At 43.6% G+C, this 21,656-nt stretch overlaps 1 protein-coding gene across 1 annotated transcript in view; it reads right to left on the bottom strand.

Annotated features, from left to right (window-relative positions):
- Positions 1-4,026: 4,026 nt before the first annotated feature.
- The window catches only part of LOC143289140 (betaine-homocysteine S-methyltransferase-like), a 41,461-nt gene continuing 23,831 nt past the window's right edge, over positions 4,027-21,656 (bottom strand). Inside the window, exons 9-11 of the mRNA XM_076598024.1 lie at positions 8,298-8,451; positions 6,218-6,341; positions 4,027-4,042 (exon numbers count right to left, since the gene is read on the bottom strand). The gene's annotated coding sequence lies outside the window, so the exon portion shown is untranslated. The remainder of the gene's footprint in view (positions 4,043-6,217; positions 6,342-8,297; positions 8,452-21,656) is intronic.

Genomic DNA, 21,656 nt, shown 5'->3' on the forward strand with positions numbered 1-21,656 from the left:
CGATAACATACACGTCGGTTAACACCACTTGTCTGTAGGACAGGATGTTAACATACACGTCGGTTAACACCCCCTTGTCTGTAGGACAGGACGATAACATACACGTCAGTTAACACCCCCTTGTCTGTAGGACAGGACGATAACATACACGTCGGTTAACACCCCTTGTCTGTAGGATGGGGACGATAACATACACGTCGTTTAACACCCCTTGTCTGTAGGACGGGGACGATAACACACACGTCGGTTAACACCCCCTTGTCTGTAGGACAGGACGATAACATAACGTCGGTTAACACCCCTTGTCTATAGGACAGGACGATAACATAACGTCAGTTAACACCCCGTGTCAGTAGGACAGGACGATAACATACACTTCGGTTAACACCCCTTTGTCTGTAGGACAAGACGATAACATAACCTCGGTTAACACCCCTTGTCTATAGGACAGGACGATAATATAACGTCGGTTAACACCCCTTGTCTATAGGACAGGACGATAACATACACGTCGGTTAACACCCCCTTGTCTGTAGGACAGGACGATAGCATAAAGTCAGTTAACACCTCGTTTGTAGGACAATATTACATCAGATAACACCCAATGTCCGTAGGACAGGATACTAACAAAGCGTTGGTTAACACCCCCTGTCCATAGGACAGGACGATAATATAACGTAGGTTAATACCCCTTGTCTGCAGAACAGGATGATAACACAACGTTGGTTAATACCCAATGTCTGCAGAACAGGATGATAACATAAACGTCAGTTAACACCCAGTGACTGTAGAACAGGATGGTCACATAAACGTCGGTTAACACCTCGTCTGTAGGACAGGACGATATCATAAAAACAGTTAACACCCCCTGTCTGTTGGACAGGACGATAACATAATGTCAGTTAACAGCTCCTGTCTGTAGGACAGGACGATAACATAACGTCAGTTAACATTCCTTGTCTGTTGGACAGGACGATAACATAACGTCAGTTAACACTCCTTGTCTGTTGGACAGGACGATAACATAACGTCAGTTAACAGCCCCTGTCTGTAGGACAGGACAATAACATAACGTCAGTTAACACCACCTGTCTGTAGGACAGGACTATAACACAACGTCGGTTAACACCCCTTGTCTGCAGGACAGGACGATAACGTAACATCAGTTAACACTCCTTGTCTGTAGGACAGGACGATAACATAAACGTCGGTTAACACCCCCTGTCTGCAGAACAGGACGATAACATAAACGTCAGTTAACACCCCTTGTCTGTAGGACAGGATGATAACAACGTTAATTAACACCCCCTTGTTTGTAGGACAATCTTACAACATCGGTTAACATGCAATATCCGTACGACAGGATGCTAACAAAACGTTGGTTAACACCCCTTCTCTATAGGACAGGACGATAACATAACGTCGGTTAACACCCCTTGTCTGCAGAACAGGATGATAACACAATGTTGGTTAACGCCCAACGTCTATAGGAGAGGACCATAACATAACGTCGCTTAATACCCAATGTCTGTAGGACAGGACGATAACATAATGTCGGTTAACGCCCAATGTCTGTAGCACAGGACGATAACATAACGTCAGTTAACACCCAATGTCTGTAGCACAGGACGATAACATAACGTCAGTTAACACCCAATGTCTGTAGCACAGGATGATAACATAAACGTCGGTTAACACACCTTGTCTGTAGGGCAGGATGATAACATAAACGTTGGTTAACACCCCTTGTCTGTAGGACAGGATGATAACATAAACGTTGGTTAACACCCCTTGTCTGTAGGACAGGATGATAACATAAACGTTGGTTAACACCCCTTGTCTGTAGGACAGTATGATAACATAAACGTCGGTTAACACGCCTTGTCTGTAGGACAGGATGATAACATAAACGTCGGTTAACACCCCTTATCTATAGGACAGGATGATAACATAACGTCAGGTAACACCCCTTGTCTATAGGACAGGATGATAACATAACATCGGTTAACACCCCTTGTCTGTCGGACAGGACGATAACATAAACGTCAGTTAACACCCCTTGTCTGTAGGACAGGACGATATCATAACGTCAGTTAACACCCAATGTCTGTAGGACAGGATGATAACATAACGTTAATTAACACCCCCTTGTTTGTAGGAAAATATTACAACATCGGTCAACATCCAATATCCGTACGACAGGATGCTAACAAAACGTCGGTTAACACCCCTTGTGTGCAGAACAGGATGATAACACAACGTTGGTTAACACCCAACGTCTATAGGAGATGATGATAACATGTCGGTTAATACCCAATGTCTGTAGGACAGGACGATAACATAACGTCGGTTAACGCCGAATGTCTGTAGCACAGGACGATAAAATAACGTCGGTTAACACCCAATGTCTGTAGCACAGGATGATAACATAAACGTCGGTTAACACCCCTTGTCTGTAGGACAGGATGATAACATAACGTCGGTTAACACCCCTTGTCTGTAGGACAGGATGATAACATAACGTCGGTTAACACCCCTTGTCTGTAGGACAGGATGATAACATAACGTCGGTTAACACCCAATGTCTGTAGCACAGGATGATAACATAAACGTCGGTTAACACACCTTGTCTGTAGGACAGGATGATAACATAACGTCGGTTAACACCCCTTGTCTGTCGAAAAGGATGATAACATAACGTCGGTTAACGCCCAATGTCTGTAGCACAGGACGTTAACATAACGTCGGTTAACACCCAATGTCTGTAGGACAGGGTGATAACATAAACGTCGGTTAACACCCCTTGTCTGTAGGACAGGATGATAACATAACGTCGGTTAACGCCCCTTGTCTGTAGGACAGTATGATAACATAATTGTCGGTTAACACGCCTTGTCTGTAGGACAGGATGCTAACATAACGTTAGTTAACACCTCCTTGTTTGTAGGACAATATTACAACATCGGTTAACACCCAATGTCCGTACGACAGGGCGATAACATAACGTCGTTTAACACCCAATGTCTGTAGGACAGGACGATAACATAACGTCGGTTAACGCCCAATGTCTGTAGCACAGGACGATAACATAACGTCGGTTAACACCCAATGTCTGTAGCACAGGACGATAACATACACGTCGGTTAACACTCCTTTTCAGTAGAACAGGATGATAACATAAACGTTGGTTAAAACACCTTGTCTGTAGGACAGGACGATAACATAAACGTCGGTTAACACCCCTTGTCTGTAGGACAGGATGATAACATAAACGTCGGTTAACACCCCTTCTCTGTAGGACAGAATGATAACATAAACGTCGGTTAACACCCCTTCTCTGTAGGACAGAATGATAACATAACGTCGGTTAAGACCCCTTGTCTGTAGGACAATATTACAACATCGGTTAACACCCAATGTCCGTACGACAGGGCGATAACATAACGTCGTCTAACACCCAATGTCTGTAGGACAGGACGATAACATGACGTCGTTTAACACCCAATGTCCGTACGACAGGACGATAACATAACGTCGTTTAACACCCAATGTCTGTAGGACAGGATGATAACATAACGTCGGTTAACACCCAATGTCTGTAGGACAGGATGATAACATAACGTCGGTTAACACCCAATGTCTGTAGGACAGGATGATAACATAACGTCGGTTTACACCCCTTGTCTGTAGGACAGGACGATAACATAACGTCGGTTAACACCATGGTTCACACCCTGTCTGTAGGACAGAGCAATAACGTAAACAGATCTTCCTGCTTCAGGTTCACAAATCTTGGTTTTATATCTTGCTTTTACTGAGAGCATCATTGCACACACACACACACACACACACACACACACACACACACACACACACACAGATCTCTCTCTCTCTCTCTGTATAGATAGATAGATATCTGCACACACACAACACATACACACACACACACACACACACACATTTCCACAAACACATGCACTGACCTTTCAACAATCACCGTGTTTGTGGTGGGTTGACCTGCCTGGACTACCACCACACTCTGCTGTCAAAACAACACAGTGCTCTGAACACAACACACCGGTGGAAGTGTAGCACGAAACAATGTGCTGTCAACGCGACACACTGCTCTCTAAACACTGCTGCTGTCAACAACACACCACACTGCTGTGAAGAACACACACAAAAAAAAACAACAACACATGTCAACACAGCAGTCTGCCGTCAACACAAAAACAACAATCCTGTCAGCATAACACACTGCTGTCAACACAACAACACACTGCTGTCAACACAACAACACTGCTGTCAAGATAACACAACACTCTATTGTCAACACAACACAACACATTGCTGTCATCACAACACACCTGTCAACATAACACACTGCTGTCAACACAACACAATACACTGCTGTCAACACAACAACACACTGCTTTCAACACAGCACACTGCTATCAACACAACATACCATTGTCAACACACCACTGCCAACACAACAACACACCACTGTCAACACAGCACACTGCTGTCAACACAACACATTGCTCTCAGCACAGCAATACACTGCTGTCAACACAACAATACACTGCTGTCAACACAGCAACACACTGCTGTCAACACAAAGAAATACAGTTGTCAACACAACATACTTTTGTCAACACAACACTGCTGTCAACACAACACAACACACTGCTGTCAACACAGCAACACACTGCTGTCAACACAACACACTGCTGTCAACACAACACTGCTGTCAACACAATGCAATACAGTTGTCAACACAACATACTTCTGTCAACACAACACTGCTGTCAACACAACGCTGCTGTTAACTCAACGCAATACAGTTGTCAACACAACATACTTCTGTCAACACAACACTGCTGTCAACACAACACAACACACTGCTGTCAACACAGCAACACAATGCTGTCAACACAACACACTGCTGTCAACACAACACTGCTGTCAACACAATGCAATACAGTTGTCAACACAACATACTTCTGTCAACACAACATACTTCTGTCAACACAACACTGCTGTCAACACAACGCAATACAGTTGTCAACACAACATACTTCTGTCAACACAACACAACACACTGCTGTCAACACAACACTGCTGTCAACACAATGCAATACAGTTGTCAACACAACATACTTCTGTCAACACAACATACTTCTGTCAACACAACACTGCTGTCAACACAACGCAATACAGTTGTCAACACAACATACTTCTGTCAACACAACACAACACACTGCTGTCAACACAACACACTGCTGTTAACACAAAATGCGGATGTCACTGAGGCAAAGGTTGTTTTATTTCCCTTTTCCCTCTATGTGTGTGTGTGTGTGTGTGTGTGTGTGTGTGTGTGTGTGTGTGTGTGTGTGTGTGTGTGTGTGTGTGTGTGTGAGTCCGTGTATATGTTTTCCTGTTTTTGTATTGCACTGCATTGCATTGTATTACTATTCGTCAAATCAGTTTCCTCTTGTGGAAAGTTTTTGTATTTGTATTTTGTATTTCTTTTTATCACAGCAGATTTCTCTGTGTGAAATTCAGGCTGCTCTCCCCAGGGACAGCGCGTCGCTACACTACAGCGCCACCCCTTTTTTTTGGGGTGGGGGGGGCGGGGGGCGGAGGAGGGGGTGTTTTTTTTCCCTGTGTGTAGTTTTTTGGTTGGTTTTTTTTGTTTGTTTGTTTGTTTTTCCTATCCTAATCTGGGCTGCTGTCCACGTTTTTGTTTTTGTTTTTTTCTGCCGTAAGCGTATGATATTTTGTTTCACTATCAAAACGGACTGCCCAACCCATTCGAAAGACCAGAAATCTTCTGGAAAAAACAAAAAGATAGGTATTTGAGATGAGTTTGCCCGTCTGTACAGTCTGTGTGTGTGTGTGTGTGTGTGTGTGTGTGTGTGTGTGTGTGTGTGTGTGTGTGTGTTTAACATGTAAATGTGTGTGTGTGTGTGTGTGTGTGTGTGTGTGTGTGTGTTCAGCTACCGTAACATAAACCAGTACTCAGTTATCGGTGCATGGAAACATGAACTTCCAAAGAAACAAAGACAAAAGAGACAGACAAGGCGGAGGGTTGGTGGGTGGTGGTGGTGGAGAAGTGTGTGGGGAGGTGTGGGGTGGGGGGTGGGGGTGTGGTATGGGGTGGTTGGCTGGGGGGCGAGGAAGTGGGGTTGGGGGGGGGGGTGTTCACACGTACCTGCTGTTGCTGTTGTGGGGGTGGTGGCGGCGGGTAACCGTGGGCATACCCGGGTGGTGGTGGAGCGTACCCGGCTGGAGGTGGGGGGTAGGCTGGGGGAGGTGCAGTTTCAGCCATCTTGCTCCTACACGACAAGTCTGATCCTGACATTGAGGCGCACACTCGGCGATGTGCAGTTCAGTTCTTCTCATACACGGCATAAACTGGGTTCGCACTCACTTTATTCTTCTTCTTTTTTTTTATTGGGAAAAAAGAACATCAGAAGCATGGCATGTGCACGTACATGCACAAAACTGCTCTCTTCATCCATGCCGAACCAAATCTCTCTCTCTCTCTCTCTCTCTCTCTCTCTCTCTATGTATATATATATATATATACAGTTTACAGTTGGGCCAACAGCAAAGTGAGAACTGTTTATCAGATCTCCATTCCCATGGGAAATCATTTACAGTTTAGTCTTTTGTGAAGGACTATGTCTGTCAAACTAGGAGGCAAAATTGCACTGGCTCTTAGTGCTGCAGCCATGGGAGCTAGTTAGCCTTTGGGAACCATCCCAACACCGACTGTCCTAAAAACCCTCTTGGCCGAGAGAGTGGGGATGTAACTTGAGCAAGACACTCGCCACTACAATCAAACTCTAGCCCAGATAGTCGGGACAACAGTTACTTCCTCTGCTGTTATCATGGTCATAGTCGAACACGACTAACAATCATACATATATATTAACACCTAGAAATTCATGCATCTGTATTCTGCATCTTATCTGTATATGAATATTAATGTATATGATTCCGGTCTTATAACATACATACATACATACATACATACATACATATATACATACATACATGCATACATGCATACAAACATACATGCATCCATACATGCACGAATAGGCATAATATTTGGAACGCTTTTTAAACATTCGTTTCTTCTTTTTTTCTTTTTAATGAATTATGATGACAGACAAAATCAACAACAACAAAAAATGCAATAAAATCGTTTTCAAATCTCACCCTCATTTCACCCTCATTTGCCCAGTTTCCCCCAAACCTCCATTCATTCACATCTCCCACCCCTTCTAACCGATAATACTCAAATGTATTCATAAATACTTTAACAAAATGTCTTCAATGATAAAAACATATGAAGCTGAATACAAACAAGCGTACTGTATTCAAATGAATGATACAATGTTCAGCATGCGTCCAACCTTAAAAAAAAGAAGCAATACCTGTAGAACACATACATTATTTACACACACACACACACACACACACACACACACACACACACACACACACACACACACATTTGCCTTCACCTCGTTAAATACGGTATAATTAAAAATTTAAAAGAAAAGCAATAACAGAAAGGATACAGCTGAGGTGGGTTTTTTTTATTTGTTTATCTGGTTTTGTTTAGATTTTGTTCGTGCGTTTGTTTGTTTTGTGCGTTTGTAGTTGTTTTTTGCTACTTTTTTTTCTCACACGTGGAAGATTATGGAAATGTTTTACTTGTGGATTACACTAAATCTATATGCTCCGAAATATAACAGAATTTGTTATCGAACTGCGGAAATAAAACAGTCAATCCAACTACAAAGGTTTTTAGGGGTTTTTTGTTGTTGTTGTTGTTTTCTTTTCTTTTTTTTTGGGGGGGGGGGGGGGGGGAGGGGTTGTTCTTTTGTTCTTTTTTTTTCTCCATTTACCGTTGTTGGTGGTGGTGGTATTTGTTTTGTCAGGTTTGTCTGTTTTTAAGGGGGGGGGGGGGGGGGGGTAGTGGAAAACAACTTGGTACGTGATCTCGCACTTAAGAATTATGTTGTTCAAATAAGCTGGTGTAACTTGTCGAAAATTTATACAACTAAAGTGAAGAGATTTGTTCGAGTATTCGGTATGTTGCCAACTTTTTTTTTTTTTTTAATTTCTCTCCCTATTATGTTTTAAATATGAACAATTTGCCTGATGCTACATTTGCTTTTTTTCTTTTCTATGTATGATTATACCTATACGTCTCTGCACAAAGCAAAATCCAATGGCTACACGACAAGAACAAAGAAATAAGAACAAGAACATACATACTGAAGGTCGGATGGAAGCAGCAGCCACACAGTAGCTGACCGAAAATGGGCGAACACTGAGTGAAGCCGAGTTGGACTGAGCAGACGACAACGCGAGCGCCCCCTGTAATCCAAGATCGCCGGCTACATGAGTGCTCAGTGACGTGTGCAACTAAAACAAAAACAAAAAAACACCCATGGAGACACTCCCTTTTCATATGTTTTGCACCAGCAGTGTGCATGTCTGTGCGTGTTCAAGTCATGCGTGCACTAAAAAGATAAAAATAAGGTCACAAGAAGGACGTCTGTCTCCGCCCATAAACGATTTTCATTGGCTGATCAAACTGATTTCTGGGGAACCATATTTGGCAAGGGCTTCAGCCCTCACCGCACGCAAAGCCGATCCACATCAATACAATGTCATGATTTATCATTCCCTACAGCCACAAGACCTGTAACTAGAACAAAGAAAGAGACCATCACATTCTTTTTATGAACATGGGCATTTTCTCTTCTTCGTCTTCTTCTTCTTCTGCGTTAGTGTGCTACAACTCATCGTGTGTCATGTAGAGTGTTGGCCTGGAAGTAACGCGTCCGCCAAGAAAGCGAGAGAATCTGAGTGCGCTGGTTCGAATCCCGGCACAGTCGCCTGTATTTTCTCCCCCTCCGCTAGACCTTGAGTGGTGGTCTGGACGCTAGTCATTCGGATGAGATGATAAACCGAGACTTCGTGTGCAGCATGCACTTAGCGCACGTAAAAGAACCCACGGCAACAAAAGGTTTGTCCCTGGCAAAATTCTGTAGAAAAATCCACTTCGATAGGAAAACGATTTTTTTTTTTAAACACGCAAAACCTGCATCAAGGGGGGGGGGGGGGGAGGTGGCGCTCTCAGTGTAGCGAAGCGCTCTTCTTGTGGAGAGCAGCCTGAATTTCACACAGAGAAATCGGTTGTGACAAAAAAAGAGTGATACAAATGATACACTGTTCCCTCGTTGTTTTAGTTGAGTTTTCACAGCCTATGTGTTTACGTAATTGAGCTCATGACACTTCGTTCAGGGCTTGTCTGTAAGTTCACCCATATACACCCATACAGAAGCGGCCCTGCAGCGTATAACGTCCTGCTTCGCAGAGGCTGCGCAGCTCTTCGGCCTAGAAGTCAGTCTGAAAAAGACGGAAGTTCTCCACCAGCCTGCCCCACAGGAAGAATTCCACGCTCCTCACATCAACATCGGTGAGACAGAGCTGAAGTCGGTCCACCAGTTCAGCTACCTAGGCTGCACCATCTCGTCTGACGCCAAGATCGACAAGGAGATCGACAACAGACTTGCAAAGGCAAACAGCGCATTCGGCAGGCTGTACAAGAGAGTGTGGAACAACAAACACCTGAAGAAAGACACAAAGATCAGCGTGTACAGAGCTGTTGTACTGCCCACCTTGTTGTATGGCTCCGAAACCTGGGTCACCTACCGGCACCACATACGACTGCTTGATCGCTTCCACCAGCGCTGCCTTCGCACCATCCTCAGCATCCACTGGAGTGACTACATCACAAATGTCGAGGTCCTGGAGCAGGCAAAGACTATCAGCATCGAGGCAGTGCTGCTAAAGACCCAGCTACGTTGGGCAGGGCACGTGTCCAGGATGGAGGACCACCGCCTGCCCAAGATTGCGCTGTATGGCGAACTGTCCACTGGCCACCGTGACAGAGGAGCACCCAAGAAGAGATACAAAGACTCCTTGAAGAAAGCTCTCGGTGCCTGTCACATTGACCATCGCCAGTGGTCCGCAGTAGCCGCTGATCGAGAGACCTGCCGACGCACCATCCACCAAGCTGTCTCCTCCTTCGAAAACAACCGCAGGGCCAGCCTTGAGGACAAACGCAGAAGGAGGAAGAACCACGACGCTGCAGCCGCGAACCCAGACCAGACTTTCCCTTGCAACCGCTGCGGCCGACTCTGCTTTTCCCGCATTGGCCTTGTCAGCCATGAGCGTGCCTGCATCAGACGTGGACAACGCCCTTCCTAGATCTTCGTCAGCGAAGCCAGGCCATGATGATGATACATGTACGAGAGGACTTTTACGTGTATGACCGTTTTTGTTTGTTCGTTTGTTTGTTTGTTTGTTTGTTTGTTGTTTTATTGTTGCTGTTTTTCCCTGCCATGTCGGCAGCTGTACTTCGTTTTCGGGGTCGTGCATGCTGGGTATCTTTTTGTTTCCGTAACCCCACCGAGCGCGGACGTGGATTACGGAATCTCGGACCATCTTGCATGTCAACGGACAATCCATGGTAAAGTTCGGAGACCGAGCTACAGAGAGAAGAAGAAAGAAGGAGTAGAAGAAGAAGGAGGAGGAGAAGAAGAAGAAAAAGAAGAAGGAGGAGAAGAAGAAAGGAGGAGCAGAAGAAGAAGAAGGTGGAGGAGGAGGAGGAGAAGGAGGAGGAGGGGAAGAAGAAGGAGGAAGAGGAAGAGGGGGAAGAAAAGAAGAATAAAAAGAAGAAAACGAAGTGGATCGTGTGTTTAAGATGAGAGGACAGTACGAGGTTCGAGATACAGATGTATCTTTATTCTTATCTTATCTGTCTATTATAATCAATGTGCAGTATAGTAGGCTATGTTTATAATTATATTCAAATAATGTTTCTTAATTCTTTCTGTTTTTACATTAAGAATACTGGTTATTACCTGCAGTGTGTGGATGTATGTATGAAACGGTGTATAAGATATTTTTTACATACATTTGTATCTTCGTAATATTCGTAAAAGCTGTTGTTGACTTTTACAGTTATGGTCCCCATGTTGTTTACTTGTCTATGTTGTGATAATGCACCTGACCAAATTTCTCCAGTTGGAGATAATAAAGTTATTCTTATCTTATCTTATCTTGTTTGTGAAGTGCAGTTCTCTGCTGAATGTTTCAGTTTTATTCTGCGCCTGTGCCTTGTTCGTGAAGCCTGCGTGCGATGTGTTAGATTTGCAGGTGTGTGTCCTCGTGCGTGCGTGCGTGTGTGTGTGTGTGTGAGAAAGAAAGAGGTTCCCCCTTCTCACGATATCTCTCAACCCACCCTCCTCCCCTTCCCTTCCTCCCCCCCCCTCCCCCCCCCCCCCCCCCCCCCCCCCCCGCCCCCCAATCTTTGTGAGGACAACGCGGATGTTTGAAGGTGTGTGTGTGTGTGTGTGTGTGTGTGTGTGTGTGCTTCATACCACGCACTTGATACGGCATTTTCTTCCATGCATGAATAGGTATATTCATACAGTTGATTATGGGATATCTTGTTCTCCTTTGCAGGCAAGATTCTATTCTCTCCTAAAGTCTGAGAAGCGCAACGTTACATACAAGTAATGCGAAACATATATAAGTTTAATTTAATTCCAGAACAAAAGAAAGAAGGGCATAGAGAAAACTATATCCTTACGCCACTATCTCAGGCATACATTCCTCAGTTGTGCTTTTAATTCATCATGGTAAATACATCTTATTAACTCTCTCCATACGAACGGCGAAAGAGACGACGTTAACAGCGTTTCACCCAAGTTACCATCATCAAAATATTGCAAGCGGAAGGCTCTTATACTGAAGAGGTGAATGTTGACAAAGAATACCACAATTCTGACGACGGAAGCTAAAGGTTAGGTCATTCAAACACCCACTGGACATCCGAAGGGTCTGTGTAGAGGAGAAGAGAGGACTGGCTGTACTGAGTGAGTTAAAATCTTGGCTTCCTTATAAAGTGTTTATATAATGTTCGTGATGGTCTGGGTTCGATTCCCGCTCTCGCCCTTTCTCCCAAGTTTGAGTGGGAAAAATCAAACTGAGCGCTGAGTCATTCAGATGAGAGGATAAACTGAGGTCCCTGTGTGCAGCATGCACTTGGCACACTGAATAAGAACATATGACAACAAAAAGTGTTGTTTCTTTTGAAGAAATCCATGGCCAGGAACGGCGAAAAGCTAATTTGTGTTTGCACATTTCTTCTGTCTTTGCTGCTGTGTGCACATGTCAAATGATTGGTATAAGGACAGGCCCAGCGCTTCCTTTTTTGAGGAAGTGTCTGGGTTTGTTCCAATGTACCTTTTATTTACCTGTGTGCTAGCTGAATCGGTAGCGTAAGCATCACTGACTTGAAGTTGTGTACCTTGTGTAATGGAGAGAGTTACCACCCTTTACTATTTGTTAATCCATGGATATGTTCTGATTGGTACACACATATCCACACACTCAAGGCCTGACTAAGTGCGTGTATGCATCTTCTTCTTCTTCTTCTTCGCTCGCCAGTGGGCTGCAACTCCTTCGTTCACTCGTATGTCCACGAGCGGGCTTTTACGTGTATGACCGTTTTTACCCCCGCCATGTAGGCAGCCATATTCCGTTTTCGGAGGTGTGCATGCTGGGTATGTTCTTGTTTCTATAACCTACCGAACCGCTGACATGGATTTCAGGATCTTTAACGCGCGTATTCAACCTTCTGCTTGCGTATACACACGAATGGGATTCAGGCACTAAGCAGGTCTGCATACATGTTGACTGGGAGATCGGAAAACTCTCCAACCCATCACCCACCAGGCGCCGTAACCGAGAATCGAACCCGGGACCCTCAGATTGAAAGTCCAACGCTTTAACCACTCGGCTATTGGCGCCCGTCGTGCATGCATGATTTTTCCCTCGCTCTCTCAGCTGCCTGTCAGTGCAGTGTCGGAGCCCATCCATGTACACGTACACAAATGGGAGGGCACGGAACGGGACATGCACACAAAACATAGCTTTGTTCAAGCGTAACAAGCCATGATAAACCCTGAGATAATCACCCTGGAACATGCTAAAGAAGGACTCGCCATGACATGGCAGAGAGCCTGGGGGCATGGGGAGGGGAGGAGGAGGGGGCCCGGGGGTGCGGGGAGGGGGGAGAGCGGGGGGGAGAGGGGCGGAGTTGTCATTCTCAGCTTTGTGTTTCGGTATTGTCCTTCTGGTAACTAGAGCTGACGAAGGTTGCGCGCACAGGCCAACGAATACACGAACAGCAGAAATAGACAGTTATAGATAGATAAAAACATATAGTCCGGAAAATTTGAATTCTTGTGTAAAAAAAAAAACAACAGCCCGAATACACGGACAGCAGAAATACATAGATATAGATGTAAACACAGTCAGGAAAAACTGATTTCTTGTATAAAAAACAACAACAACAACAACAACAAAAAACCGAATACACGAACAGCAGAAATATACAGATATAGATGTAAACATAGAGTCAGGAAAAATTGAATGCTTGTGTGAAAAACGAATACACGGACAGCAGAAATATACAGATTTAGATGTAAACATATAGTCAGGAAAAATTGATTTCTTGTATAAAAACAACCAAAAACAACAACAACAACAAACGAATACACGAACAGCAGAAATATACAGATATAGATGTAAACATACAGTCAGGAAAAATTGATTTGTGTAAAAAACAAAAACAAAAAACAAAAACAAAAAAACAAACGAATACACGGACAGCAGAAATACATAGATATAGATGTAAACACAGTCAGGAAAAATTGAATTCTTTATGTAAAAAAAACGAATACACGAACAGCAGAAATACATAGATATAGATGTAAACATAGTCAGGAAAAATTGAATTCTTTATGTAAAAAAAACAACAACAACGAATACACGAACAGCAGAAATATACAGATATAGATGTAAACATAGAGTCAGGAAAAATTGAATGCTTGTGTGAAAAACGAATACACGGACAGCAGAAATATACAGATACAGATGTAAACATAGTCAGAAAAAAATTTAATGCTTGTGTATAAATAAATTTTTTTTAAAGAAGGTTGGGGTGGGCGGTTGGAGGGAGCAGAAGAGGAGAGACAGTAGACGGGAAAAAAGGATTGACAAATAGGGAGGATCGGTACAAAGATAGGACAGATGGATGGATAATAATAATAATAATAATGGTATTCATATAGCGCTGAATCTTGTGCAGAGACAAATCAAAGCGCTTTCGCACCAGTCATTCTCACGCACGCATAACTCTAAAACTGGAGAAACTAAAGACAAGGAAGAGGCAGGGAAGGGAGGCTATTTTGGGAAGAGGTGGGTTTTAAGGCCAGACTTGAAAGAGCTGAGTGTGGAGACTTGACGGAGCGAAAGAGGAATTTCATTCCAATTGCGAGGTCCAGAGACAGAGAAAGAACGGCGGCCAACAGTCGAGAGTTTGAATCTGGGTATGCGTAAATGGAGTGGATCCGAAGCTGATCGTAGTGAGCGAGATGGAGTGTAGAAGTGAAGGCACCCACAGAGAGATGAATGAATGAATGATCTGGATACTTATATAGCGCCTATCCATTGTTGGAGACCAACCTCTTAAGCGTTTTGTAAACGCGGGGTCATTTGAACAACAGGCTGCCTACCTGGGTAGAGCCGACTGACGGCTGCCATTGGGCGCTCATCATTCGTTTCCTGTGTCATTCAATCAGATTTCTGGCACACACACATACACACTTTACCTGTATGACCGTATTTGTTTCTTCAACCAGCCATGTAGGCAGCCATACTCCGTTTTCGGGGGTGTACATGCTGGGTGTGTTCTTGTTTCCATAACCCACCAAACGTTGACATGGAACACAGGACCTTTAACGTGCGTATTAATTTTGATCTTCTGCATGTGTATACACACGGAGGGGGTTCAGGCACAAGCAGGTCTGCACATATGTTGACCTGGGAGATTGGAAAAATCTCCACCCTTTACTCACCAGGCACCGTTACCTTGATCCGAACCCGGGACCCTCAAATTGACAGTCCAACGTTTTAACCACTCAGCTATGATGCACACACTCACACTCTCTCCTTATACCAATAGCAGGGCCACATGGAGTGGGTTTTAAAAAATATATATATATATACAAAGCGTTTACTCTAACCTTGATTTAGCAGCATGCAGCCCTAATAAATTAAGCACACCCTACATTAAGCAGCACACATTTCCTGCTTATTCATTAAAACATCTTGCTACAGTGCTATCAGTTCCTACTAGGTCCTAAGCAGCAGACATCCATCAAATTAATTCCTAACAAGCAGCACACCTTTCCATCAGGGATTCCCTTGCACCTTTCCAGTCAACTTGTGCCAGCTTCCATTTCCTCAAGAAGACCACTAAGAAGAATTAGCTTCTGCACACAAGTTTTATCCCTTCCATCACACTGTGTATACTAATTGCAAACTACAATTTATCTTTATTCTTATCTTATCTGTCTATTATAATCAATGTGCAGTATAGCAGGCTATGTTTATAATTGTATTGAAATAATGTTTCTTAATTCTTTTTTGTTTTTACATTAAGAATACTAGTTATTACCTGCAGTGTGTGGATGTATGTATGAAACGGTGTATGTGATACTTTTTACATTTGTATCTTCGTAATATTTGTAAAAGCTGTTGTTGACTTTTACAGTTATGGTCCCCATGTTGTTTACTTGTCTATGTTGTGATAATGCACCTGACCAAATTTCTCCAGCTGAAGATAATAAAGTTATCTTATCTTATCTACGACACTCCGAAATTGGTTTAACTCTCTCCATACGAACGGCGAAAGAGACGACTTTAACAGCGTTTCACCCCAATTACCATCATCAAAATATTGCAAGTGGAAGGCTCTTATACTGAAGAGGTGAATGTTGACAAAGAATACCACAATTCTGACGACGGAAGCTAAAGGTTGGGTCATTCAGACACCCACTGGACATCCGAAGGGTCTGTGTAGAGGAGAAGAGAGAACTGGCCGTACTGAGTGAGTTAACCAATCTGACCAATCTTGGCTTGTCTTAGTGACGCTAAAGTGACTGATTCATACATTCCCCACTACATTTGCTTTTTCCAACTGTTTTGATCCGATTCGCTGCAATTCAAGACATACATCTGTACACAGTCTGTGGTGACGACAAGTTAAACATACTAGTAACGTGACAAGGATAGGTAAGATGTGTGTGTGGGGGGGAGGGGCGGAGATAGAACTCTGGGTATGATAGCCAGCCCGCTCAAATATAACATAAGCGTAACTTTTTTTTTTTTTTTTTTTTTTTTTTTACCCCGACATATCGCCATCTACGTCAAACGATGACAAGGTGTGAAACCCAAAGGCAGGAAAGCAGAGCAGGAGGGGGTGGGGGGGGGTGGCGGTGGAGGAGGTGGTAGGGACCAGGCGGCTGGAGGAAGGGGAGGGGGAGGAGGGAGGATGGGAACAATGCAGTGGATCTGCTTACCCGATCAAAATACACTATCAGCATATGAGCTCACTGTTCAACAATGCCCGTCGCACCGTAATTGCCAAGCCGTGTGGGGGAGGGGGAGGGGCAAGGAGGGGGGGGGGAATGGTTGTGGCATAAACAAACCAACTGAACTCGTTTGTGACCAAGACAGGGAGACGGGGTAATGGGGGTGGGGAGGGGGCGGGGGGGGGGGGGGGGGGGGGAGGGGGGAGGGCGGTGAGGGAAAAGAGAGCAAGGTGACGGCTAAACCTCAAAGAAAGAGCCGCAGAAGGAGAGGGGAGAGAGGGTGGTGGAGATAAACAAAGAGTATGTTAACAGATTCGAACCAAGCACATTTTGTATTTGTATTTGTATTTCTTTTTATCACAATAGATTTCTTTGTGTGAAATTCGGGCTGCTCTCCACAGGGAGAGCGCGTCGCTATACTACAGCGCCACCCATTTTTTGTTGTATTTTTTCCTGCGTGCACTTTTATTTGTTTTTCCTATCGAAGTGGATTTTCCTACAGAATTTTGCCAGGAACAACCCTTTGTTGCCGTGGGTTCTTTTACGTGCGCTAAGTGCATGCTGCTCAAGGGACCTCGGTTTATCGTCTCATCCGAATGACTAGTGTCCAGACCACCACTCAAGGTCTAGTGGAGGGGGAGACAATATCGGCAGCTGAGCCGTGATTCGAACCAGCGTGCTCAAATTCTCTTGCTTCCTAGGTGGACGCGTTACATCTAGGCCATCACTCCACTACATTCTAGAGTCAGTAGACTTACTAACAGGTGCTTCAGTGCGTTTGTCAGTGACGTTCAAATACTAATATCTAAACATATGTTGTTGTTGTTTGCGTCATAAATTGATTACGGTATTGAGGTGATAATGCCGTTTAACTCTTATTATTTTGGCCTATCTCGCTTATCTAAAAGAAATTCTTTAAATTCCACGGTAAAGGAGACGTTGCCATCGCCTCAAGCACACTGCAACATGTAGCCGGTTTCGGGAGATCTGCGTGTTCGACAGGTTGACAGAATCTCCATCACGGTTCATTCAATTTCTCTTTCATTTTCATTGTAGTTGATTCAGTATACACTTTGAAATAGTCATATGCAGTAAACACGTCGATGGTGTCGTTAGTGTTACTGTAATGTGTTCTGTCCAGAATTAGTATTTCTTTTCTATTACTTAAGATCAAGTCAAGCGATTTTTTGGATTCGGATACTCGATGAAATAATCTGTTGATGATCCGAAAATACAGCTTAATTCGGAAGACTTACTACCTATAATTGACGACCAATTATTGGTATGACTGTGAAGATTTTTTCCCACTATGTTCAATCCAGATTTGGTATCGGCAGACTGAGTATTTCCAGAAATAATGACAATGAATGGTGGTGTGGACGCTAGTCATTCGGATGAGACGATAAACCGAGGTCTGTGTGCAGCATGCACTTACCGCACGTAAAAGAACCCACGGCAACAAAAGGGTTGTTCCTGGCAAAATTCTGTAGAAAAATCCACTTCGATAGGAAAAACAAAAAAACTGCACGCAGGAAAAAATACAAGAAAGGGGGGGTGGCGCTAGAGTGTAGCGATGCGCTCTCCCTGGGGAGAGCAGCCCTAATTTCACACAGAGAAATCTGTTGTGACAAAAAAGAGAAATACAAATACAAATACAAAATGTTAAAGTTTAACACACACACACACACACACACACACACACACACACACACACACACACACCACACACACACACACACACACACACACACGCACACACACACACACACACACACACACACACACGCGCACGCACACACACACACACACAACCGAACACCGGGTTATTACAAAGACTCACATTGTGTTTGTTGGTGTTTTTTTTTTACAAAGTGGGGAAAACTACTCGATGATTATGCACGACGAAGTACTTACGTGCGCGTGAGTGTGTGTGTGTGAGTGTGTGCGTGACAGAAGGAGAGGGGGTATCACATGTTTCGAAGACAAAGGAGGTCAATGCCCTGGTAGGTAATGTAACCATCTTGATAATCGCACAGGACGCCCATACACAACTGAAGAAGGAAACCTGAACAAACAAAACAGGAGATCGGATGACCTCAGACCCATGACACGTTGAGTCTCTATTGGACTGGCAAAAGCTTTTAGAGCTTGCTTCTGCTTGTGTTATAAATGTATATATATATAAGATAAATAATTCTTCTCCTCCTTCTTTTCTTAATAGTAGTAGTATTTTCAATCTTTTCTTCTTCTTAGTAGTAGTAGTAGTAGTAATAGTAGCAGTAGTTTTATCATTAGTTGTAATAGTGGTAGTGGTGGTGGTGGTAGTAGTCGTGGTAGTAGTCTCATTATCATTATCATTATCATCATCATCATCATCATTATTATTATTTTCATTATCATTATTATTGGTGGTGCTGTTGTTGCACAGTGGCTGAATGCGATCTGTTCAATGGCAGCACTTGCAACATCACCTCACCAAAACGGGTCTTCTGCAAAGCTGACCCATATAAACGCTACAGAACATTCGCTTAATTAAAAAGAAAGAAAATGAGGTTGAAGGAAGTGGCAGGGGGGTTGTATATATATATATACAGCGCCACCCATTTTTTGTTGTTGTATTTTTTCCTGCGTGCACTTTTATTTGTTTTTCCTATCGAAGTGGATTTTCCTACAGAATTTTGCCAGGAACAACCCTTTGTTGCCGTGGGTTCTTTTACGTGCGCTAAGTGCATGCTGCTCAAGGGACCTCGGTTTATCGTCTCATCCGAATGACTAGTGTCCAGACCACCACTCAAGGTCTAGTGGAGGGGAAGACAATATCGGCAGCTGAGCCGTGATTCGAACCAGCGCGCTCAAATTCTCTTGCTTCCTAGGTGGACGCGTTACATCTAGGCCATCACTCCACTACATTCTAGAGTCAGTAGACTTACTAACAGGTGCTTCAGTGCATTTGTCAGTGACGTTCAAATACTAATATCTAAACATATGTTGTTGTTGTTTGCGTCATAAATTGATTACGGTATTGAGGTGATAATGCCGTTTAACTCTTATTATTTTGGCCTATCTCGCTTATCTAAAAGAAATTCTTTAAATTCCACGGTAAAGGAGACGTTGCCATCGCCTCAAGCACACTGCAACATGTAGCCGGTTTCGGGAGATCTGCGTGTACGACAGGTTGACAGAATCTCCATCACGGTTCATTCAATTTCTCTTTCATTTTCATTGTAGTTGATTCAGTATACACTTTGAAATAGTCATATGCAGTAAACACGTCGATGGTGTCGTTAGTGTTACTGTAATGTGTTCTGTCCAGAATTAGTATTTCTTTTCTATTACTTAAGATCAAGTCAAGCGATTTTTTGGATTCGGATACTCGATGAAATAATCTGTTGATGATCCGGAAATACAGCTTAATTCGGAAGACTTACTACCTATAATTGACGACCAATTATTGGTATGACTGTGAAGATTTTTTCCCACTATGTTCAATCCAGATTTGGTATCGGCAGACTGAGTATTTCCAGAAATAATGACAATGAATGGTGGTGTGGACGCTAGTCATTCGGATGAGACAATAAACCGAGGTCCCGTGTGCAGCATGCACTTAGCGCACGTAAAAGAACCCACGGCAACAAAAGTGTTGTTCCTAGCGAAATTCTGTAGAAAAATCCACTTCGATAGGAAAAACAAAAAAACTGCACGCAGGAAAAAATACAAAAAAAGGGGGGGGTGGCGCTAGAGTGTAGCGACGCACTCTCCCTGGGGAGAGCAGCCCTAATTTCACACAGAGAAGTCTGTTGTGACAAAAAAGAGAAATACAAATACAAATACAAAATGTTAAAGTTTAACACACACACACACACACACACACACACACACACACACACACACACCACACACACACACATGCGCGCGCACACACACACACACACACACACACACACACACACAACCGAACACCGGGTTATTACAAAGACTCACATTGTTTTTGTTGGTGCTTTTTTTTTACAAAGTGGGGAAAACTACTTGATGATTATGCACGACGAAGTACTTACGTGCGCGTGAGTGTGTGTGTGTGAGTGTGTGCGTGACAGAAGGAGAGGGCGTATCACATGTTTCGAAGACAAAGGAGGTCAATGCCCTGGTAGGTAATGTAACCATCTTGATAATCGCACAGGACGCCCATACACAACTGAAGAAGGAAACCTGAACAAACAAAACAGGAGATCGGATGACCTCAGACCCATGACACGTTGAGTCTCTATTGGACTGGCAAAGGCTTTTAGAGCTTGCTTCTGCTTGTGTTATAAATGTATATATATAAGATAAATAATTCTTCTCCTCCTTCTTTTCTTAATAGTAGCAGTATTTTCAATCTTTTCTTCTTCTTCTTAGTAGTAGTAGTAGTAATAGTAGCAGTAGTTTTATCATTAGTTGTAATAGTGGTAGTGGTGGTGGTGGTAGTAGTCGTGGTAGTAGTCTCATTATCATTATCATCATCATCATCATCATCATCATCATTATTATTTTCATTATCATTATTATTGGTGGTGCTGTTGTTGCTGTTGTTGCACAGTGGCTGAATGCAATCTGTTCAATGGCAGCACTTGCAACATCACCTCACCAAAACGGGTCTTCTGCAAAGCTGACCCATATAAACGCTACAGAACATTCGCTTAATTAAAAAGAAAGAAAATGAGGTTGAAGGAAGTGGCAGGGGGGTTGTATATATATATATATATATATATATGTGTGTGTGTGTGTGTGTGTGTGTGTGTGTGTGTGTGTGTGTGTGTGTGTGTGTGTCAGTGAACATAGCAAGGGACACGTCGTCAGGGTGAACTTTGCAATCGACACCAGATAATATATACAGGCGTCATGGCATGAACATAGCAATGGCGGTCACCTCACTGTGATCAGAAAATCAGAAAGTCTAGGAAGAGCTGGACAGTACAAGGTCTTCAGAGAAGAAGGCGTCCCCCCTCCCACCCCACCCCCACACCCCCTGAGTCAAGTGTTTCGGTCTTTAACTCCTTACACTCTAAGGGGGCCGGGCCGCACCCAGGTCATGACACCTGGATGCCCTTGTATTGCCGCCTTTTTTTTTCTTCT

This window comes from Babylonia areolata, chromosome 13, assembly GCF_041734735.1.
Source record: "Babylonia areolata isolate BAREFJ2019XMU chromosome 13, ASM4173473v1, whole genome shotgun sequence".
NCBI lineage: Eukaryota > Metazoa > Mollusca > Gastropoda > Neogastropoda > Buccinidae > Babylonia > Babylonia areolata.